We start from the raw sequence: 7,329 nt of genomic DNA, 5'->3' as shown, positions 1-7,329 counted from the left end.
AATTTCAGAGAATTTCAGAAATTTATATTAACATAGATGTACATGTTGGATTATCAGCTGAGGGAATTTTTATATACAAATAAGAATTTATATACAGAATTCAGAAAATTAAATATATTATGATCGGACATTCAGAGTTTGATCTCACTTTAAACCGTCTTATAAAATACATATATATATCTACGATCTTTATATACGTTATTATAGCCAACATATGGATAACGTATTAACTTTTTAATACTGTGTTTAAGATATGATCTTGAATTTTCTGAACAAACTTATGAATATCGGCTCTATAATTAATCCATATATATATATATATATATATGGATTAATTATAGAGCCGATATTCATAAGTTTGTTCAGAAAATTCAAGATCATATCTTAAACACAGTATTAAAAAGTTAATACGTTATCCATATGTTGGCTATAATAACGTATATAAAGATGAACAAACTTATGAATATCGGCTCTATAATTAATCCATATATATATATATATATATGGATTAATTATAGAGCCGATATTCATAAGTTTGTTCTCAATTTAAGATCATATCTTAAACACAGTATTAAAAAGTTAATACGTTATCCATATGTTGGCTATAATAACGTATATAAAGATCGTAGATATATATATGTATTTTATAAGACGGTTTAAAGTGAGATCAAACTCTGAATGTCCGATCATAATATATTTAATTTTCTGAATTCTGTATATAAATTCTTATTTGTATATAAAAATTCCCTCAGCTGATAATCCAACATGTACATCTATGTTAATATAAATTTCTGAAATTCTCTGAAATTTATCATTGGCACAGATGCATATGTTATTATCATCAGTTGCTGCAAAGTATAAAGGAGTACTTGTCTTTTAAGCATCAAATTATATTTGTAATTTTATCTTCTCTCAATATATATAAAGTTTTTTACAATTTTTGATACTATTTTTATTTACAATTATATATTTCATCCAGCCATCTTCTATGAATCCTCTATTATTGATCCACGCAACGTCGGTTAATCGTCCATCGAGGCTCCGTGAACCCTCTATTAATGATCCACGCAACGTCGGTTAGACGTCCATCGAGGCCCCGTGAACCCTCTATTAATGATCCACGCAACGTCGGTTAGTCGTCCACCAAGGTTCCGTGAACCCTCTATTAATGATCCACGGAACGTCGATTAATCGTCCACCGAGGCTCCGTGAATTTTCTGTTGTATATATATATATATATATATAGGTTACTTACATGGATATCTGAAACATATATTTAAAATCTGTTAATATATATATATTATCAAAATGGCTCAGATACGGTGAACGGAATAAGGAACAGGGAATTGTGATCAATATATTGAATAAAGAGCGAGCGTTTCTTATCATATGTTTCCTATTCTACACATTGAACTGTTCCTTATTCCGTTCGTTGTCTGGCTCTTAATAATTTTATAGCACATATATCAATGTTTCGCCAAATGCACACAATGAGATTTTCCGTCCTAGATCGCAAGCGAGATCCAGTAAATTACTAGAATTGTAGTACGCAGAATTTAATAATTTACTAGAGCGCATAGCATCTAGCACGACAGATCGCATCATATGTGCCATTGTTTTTAATAATGGAAAATTGATGACAAGTAATTGTTTAAAACGGAATTAATCTGCAGACTCGTTAAAATGGCCGTTGAAGCTTAATTTAAATGATAATGAGAGCGAATGTTAAAGGTAAGTACATAGATTGATATAAAATATATCAAAATGATATATATATATATATATATATATATATATATACATATTAGTCTCCCTATAGAAAGTGTGAAGTTAGTATATTAATAAAGAACTGTGCGATAAAGAGGTATCATTATGCATTCTTTTTTTTTCTCCAAGTAATTAACATTGATTTAAAAAAAAGGGGAATTACATGTAATCTTCTCTCAACATATATACGTATCTCTTCTTTTTTAAGTCAAACATTGATTACTTGGTGGAAAAAAAGGAGAATATAGATAAATATACCTTTTTTATCGCATGGTTTCTCTATCAACTACTTAACCTGACACTTAGAGCTGGAACGCTCGAATTAGGGTAGATAGATCATTGAAATATATTTCTAAATATGTACTTTAAATTACTTTATATACTTTCAAATTAAATATATATTTTTTATTTCCATTATATTTTAATGTTATTTGACGTTATTTTCAATATTTTGTAAGTTAATTTTTTTTTAGATTGCCTCAGACTGTCGATATATAAGTTATTGGAAACTTTATATAGCGCATCTCATCATTGGCAATACAAGAAAAGCTGAAAATAAAGCTGTAAAACAGTAAAATATAGTATGTAAGTATGTCTAAAGTAATTATATGTTATATCTGGAAGTAATTATACGTAGATAGTTGAACGCGATTTACCAGTGAAACCTTACATATATATAATAATAATAATAATAATGGTTAATATACCTTTCAAACCTTTTGATATTATTAATACCTTTTTATACTCTTATACCTTTTTTCTCATTTTTATTCTCCAAATTAATCCACAGACAGTGTTGCCAGATTGGGGGTTTTTTTCCCCAAAGTGGGGAATTTTCATGCCAGTGAGAGAAATTTTGGGGAACGAAAATTTGTGGGGAAAAGTGTGGAGAACTTTTCTGACGTGGGGTTTTTTGGGGGGAAATCATGATATGCTTTTTTTAGTGTTTTCGAAAACAGGTTTGATCGATTCGAGATCGATCAATGATGTGACTGACCAATTACAGCCATTTATTCTTTAAAGAAATAGCTGTGATTGATCAATGACGTCATTAATCGTTCTCGGATCGATTAAACCTGCTTTTATTCAAAAATGTTATTTGTTTTGTCGCATTAAGCGAGAAACATCTTGCATAACAAATATAACGCATAATGCATAACAAATATAAGCAAATGAAACAATCAGAATCCTTATTTCCAGGTGATATAAACGGAAAACAAGAGCCATTTTCAGATTTTTTAATAACGACCAACTTTGTCAACTTTGTTTCAAATTAATAGTTAATTTCATATAAATAACAAGACTAACTTTTCAAATAATTTTTAAATGAATATAATTTATTGTATATAGTATATAATTTATAACAGTATAGCACAAAATGAATTAAAATAAATGAAATATAATTATATAACATCATTTGTTTTTTAACCTAAGAGTTACATTCTCGTAGTTTAAGATTGCTATAATATTAATTTAACACTAGTAGTAAGTGGGCACGTATGGCCCGTCATAACAAACCCCCACCACTCGGCCACTGGCGCCGGCCCCCCACCACTCGGTCCCTGACGCTGTCAGATATGGCCCGTCAAACTAACCCTCCCCCACCACTCGGCCGCGGCCTCTAGAGAGGGGAATGGTGGGGGGAATGCCTATTGGTCACGCCGGTGAGATAAAAAAGGGTAATAAAATGTATTTGCATAGGTCCCGGTGCGTCGAAGGAAATCTTCGATAATAATTACGGTAAGAAATAATTGAAAAGGAAGAGATTATGCAATATTATATTTAAGTAAACGACTAATGACATGACAGAGGGGTGACAAAATTATCCGACAAAATAACGATAAAATGCTGAAATCGCCGTGGTATACCGAAATCATTGTAGGGAGTATGACATCCCCGTCTACCTCTTGCAGTAGAGCGAATGGGCACCGGCGTCCATGTATAGCGCTGAAAAAAATTAACACAAGCATTTATTTCGGCCGAGCGCTTACTCAGCGTCGCATTGCCAGATATCGTTGGTAACAAAGGAAACAAAAAGATATACAAAAAATACAATCGGCCAGCGTCCGTAATAATGCCTAACCGATTACTCAACGTCGACGGGTACTATCGGCACCTCAGGTAACAAAAAGATTTCTAAGGTGCGTCGAAGGAATTCTTCGATAATAATTACGGTAAGAAAAAATTGAAAAGGAAGAGATTACACAATATTATAAGTGAATGGCTAACGATATGGCAGTGTCGTGAGAAAAAAATAGATAATAAAACATGCATAGATTCTGGTGCGTTGAAGGAAATCTTCGAAGATAATCGCAGTAAAATGTGTTTGAAAAGGAAGAGATTACACGGGAATGGTGATATGTGTATTGTTGTTCGTATGACGAAGCGACTCGTCGTTGGGAGAGGTGAACAGAAACGTGTATGCATGCAAGATGGGAAAATTTTTTGTTGATGGAAGGGAAAGAAAGAAATAGACTTTTTTGAGTAAAAATATATGTGGTTTATATAAAATAATGTTGTTATTACACAAAAAGTTACAAGAATATTCATGGATACAATTTTCGTTTCATTACTATTATACTTGTTATTTGATTGAAGTAAAGCGAGACTAATTCCAAAAATGTTATCTCAAAATATACATCGAGAAATGTTAAATCTTTTATTTGTGTGCGTACATTACGCTCTATTTCCTTGCTATTACCTCTGATTGTAAGTTTTATAACGTTGTTATTAATATATTTATTGAGCGGTAGATTAATTTCTATTTCATTAATTAGATACTGCGCACATTCGTTAACACTGCAAGAAATTAAATTTAATTGATTCAAATTTGCGTTCACACAATCAACTATATTTTCTAATCCTAAAAAAGTTGCTTTCTGCATCACTATTGCGACGTTGTAAGTTTTTCGTTTCTTCGCTACTGGTGCGTTTGTTTCCGTATCTTCGACGTTATCGGAAGAAGTATTTCCTTGTTCATTTTCACGATACGTTAGTAGAACAGCTCTTGCTCCATACGCGGTGGTAAAATTTATAATTATCTTGTTGATAATAATTGAACTCAAATTAATTTTATCACCGTTTAAATATGCAGACACCCGTTTTATATTTTCTTGAAATTTCTGCCACGATTCCATATCGAATCAAATCCCTGACGTTCCATGAGATGTTAATTTAACAATCGGTTGGAAATCCAGCTCGTCTCCGTTCGCAGTCATCAGTCCCACATGAAGTTTCTTTGTATAGGATGAATTCAATCCATACGTTGTGGACAACAGCATATGCTGATTTATTTTTTCCTCGTTGTTGCATCCTGGTTTGGAAACACAGTTGGAAGCTGATGGTTTCACAAAATTCGAAATTTCCTCGTGATTACTCATGATGATTGTTTCTTCTCGAAAAAAATTATCGAATATACGCCGAGAGAGAAATATTCGTTGAACAAGTATCGAGAACCGTAAACTTTCTTATTAACGAAACTGAGCGTTTGGATGTCGTCGAACGAATGAGATTATTCTTTCCGAATAACCACAGGAAAAGAGATAAAATAGAAAAGTGGAGGGGAAATGCGCGCGCATAATAATAAAAAACAACCCTGATATGGAATTTTACAAACAATTTAGAAGAAATAAAAAAAAACAATATTAGTAGAGTATAAACTATTAAGAATGTACAGCTGAATTTGACAAAAATGCAACGCGATTGTTTACAAGCTATAAATTCCAAGATAAATTTTATAACAAAAAAAATGTTTATCTCAGCCTCAGTCTTTCTGAAATCTTATCGTAAAGTTTATCCAGTATAAAAAAGAAGAATTTCTGAAACATGGGGAAAAAATGTGAAAATCTGTGTATTTAGGTATTTAAGAATGATAATAAGTAATGACAAAAAAACCTAGAAATTGCTTATCTCAGCCTCAGTCTTTCTGAAACCTTATCGTAAAGTTTATCCAGTATAAATAAAGGGCGACACATAAAAAAGGGCGATACATAAAATTATCTGTTCCTGATATTTATGATTTTCCCCCGAAAGTCTTTCAGGGGATATTTTTGTAAAATAATCTTGTCCAATAGGAGATTGAGAAATTTTTTCCAAATCTCCTTCTTAGAAAGAGGCGTTTTTATAAAACGGGTATAAATACGAGTTTAAGCGTTAGTAAAAATCAATTTCGAGTTTACGCTAACGAATTACTTGTGTTTTCCAACGTGTGCGTGAGTGTAAAAAAATTTAATTATGTCGAATCTTAGAAATGTCATCGAGAGCTGTATTTTGCTTTCGCAGAGTTTGTGCGGAAAAAATATGGGGAAATTTTTGTCGGAGTTATCGAACATCGATGAAACGAATTACCATATTTTTGGAAAATTCGCGGGTGAGTGTCCTAGCGTAGTGCTCGCGGTTTTATTCCGTCTAGGACATTTTGTCAATATTCGTGAACTTTTGTACATTGCCGGGGAAGTGATAGAAGCGCGACGATATTTTGGTGATAGCGAAGAAGATGTGGGAGGACACATAGAATTTCTTCTCTTGCATCATCAACGTTTTCTTCCGAGGAGCGTTGAAAATGGTAAGTTTTTTATTTTTTTCTATTATACAAGTAATTATAGAGCAAATTTAATTATAAAAATTAATAATTTTCTAGACATCGAGCAACGTAACACTCATCTCGGGCTAATCGCTGAAGTTGGTCAATTTCGTGCGCCTCCGCGAGTAATAGAGAATCGTCGAGTAGATTTACGGTTATCACTAGTTCGTGATAGAAGACGTCGAGCGGATACTTCGCCCGAGGCAGGACCCTCTCGTAAGTATTTAATATAAACTTAAACCTCGGTAGAAAGTAAAGTATCATATTCTTATTAAGAAATTTTTAAATATTGGATGTTTCAGGACGAGCGCGTATCATTTCGAATCCAGAGATCGAACAACCGGTTATTGATTTAACCGAGGATGAACCGAATAGTGAGGAAAATGTCACGGAAGAACCACGTGAGCAAACTCCTCGTGAAGTAAGTCCCTTCGACGAAGTTACTATTTTTTCACAACAACAAGAAAATGAGCAAGATGCAATTTCTTCTTCTGAGAATGAAAGAGAAGAAGAAGAAGATGAAGAAGAAGAAGAAGATGAGGAGGAGGAGGAAGAAGAAGAAGGAGAAGAAGGGGGCGAAGAAGAAGAAGAAGATGAGGAGGAAGAAGAAGAAGGAGAAGAAGGAGGCGAAGAAGAAGAAGAAGAAGAAGAGGAAGTTCAGGAGGAAAAGGAAGAAATAGGAGCGGAAGGTAATGACTTTACATAATTTAACTAATTATCTCTTTCTTGATTAAATTTTATTTTAATTAAATAAAATTTTAATAGAATTTTCTTACTCTCCAATTATCGATCCGCGTGTTTCGTACTCTCCGGTGTAACCATAAAGACTCATTGGAAAAAGAGAGGAAAAACAAAGGATAAGTGTGAGTCATTGCTAGAATTTTAACATCTCTTTATAAAACTCCAATACGAGAGTGTAAAACATTACTTTATTGAATTTTTATTTTAAATAAATCATTTTTAATCTTTTTCTCAGTGCA

The 7,329-nt window shown here is 32.6% G+C and overlaps 1 pseudogene; it reads right to left on the bottom strand.

Moving 5' to 3' along the window:
* Positions 1-4,313: 4,313 nt before the first annotated feature.
* On the bottom strand, positions 4,314-5,147 carry LOC145936531 (uncharacterized; annotated as a pseudogene).
* Positions 5,148-7,329: the final 2,182 nt, after the last annotated feature.

The sequence above is a fragment of the Prenolepis imparis genome, unplaced genomic scaffold, assembly GCF_030444845.1.
Source record: "Prenolepis imparis isolate NDT839.2.m4 unplaced genomic scaffold, iyPreImpa1.0 SCAF_5, whole genome shotgun sequence".
In the NCBI taxonomy this organism is placed as follows: Eukaryota; Metazoa; Arthropoda; class Insecta; order Hymenoptera; family Formicidae; genus Prenolepis; species Prenolepis imparis.
Note: the sequence above shows the minus strand (reverse complement) of the source record. Positions and strands in the feature narration are given on the sequence as shown.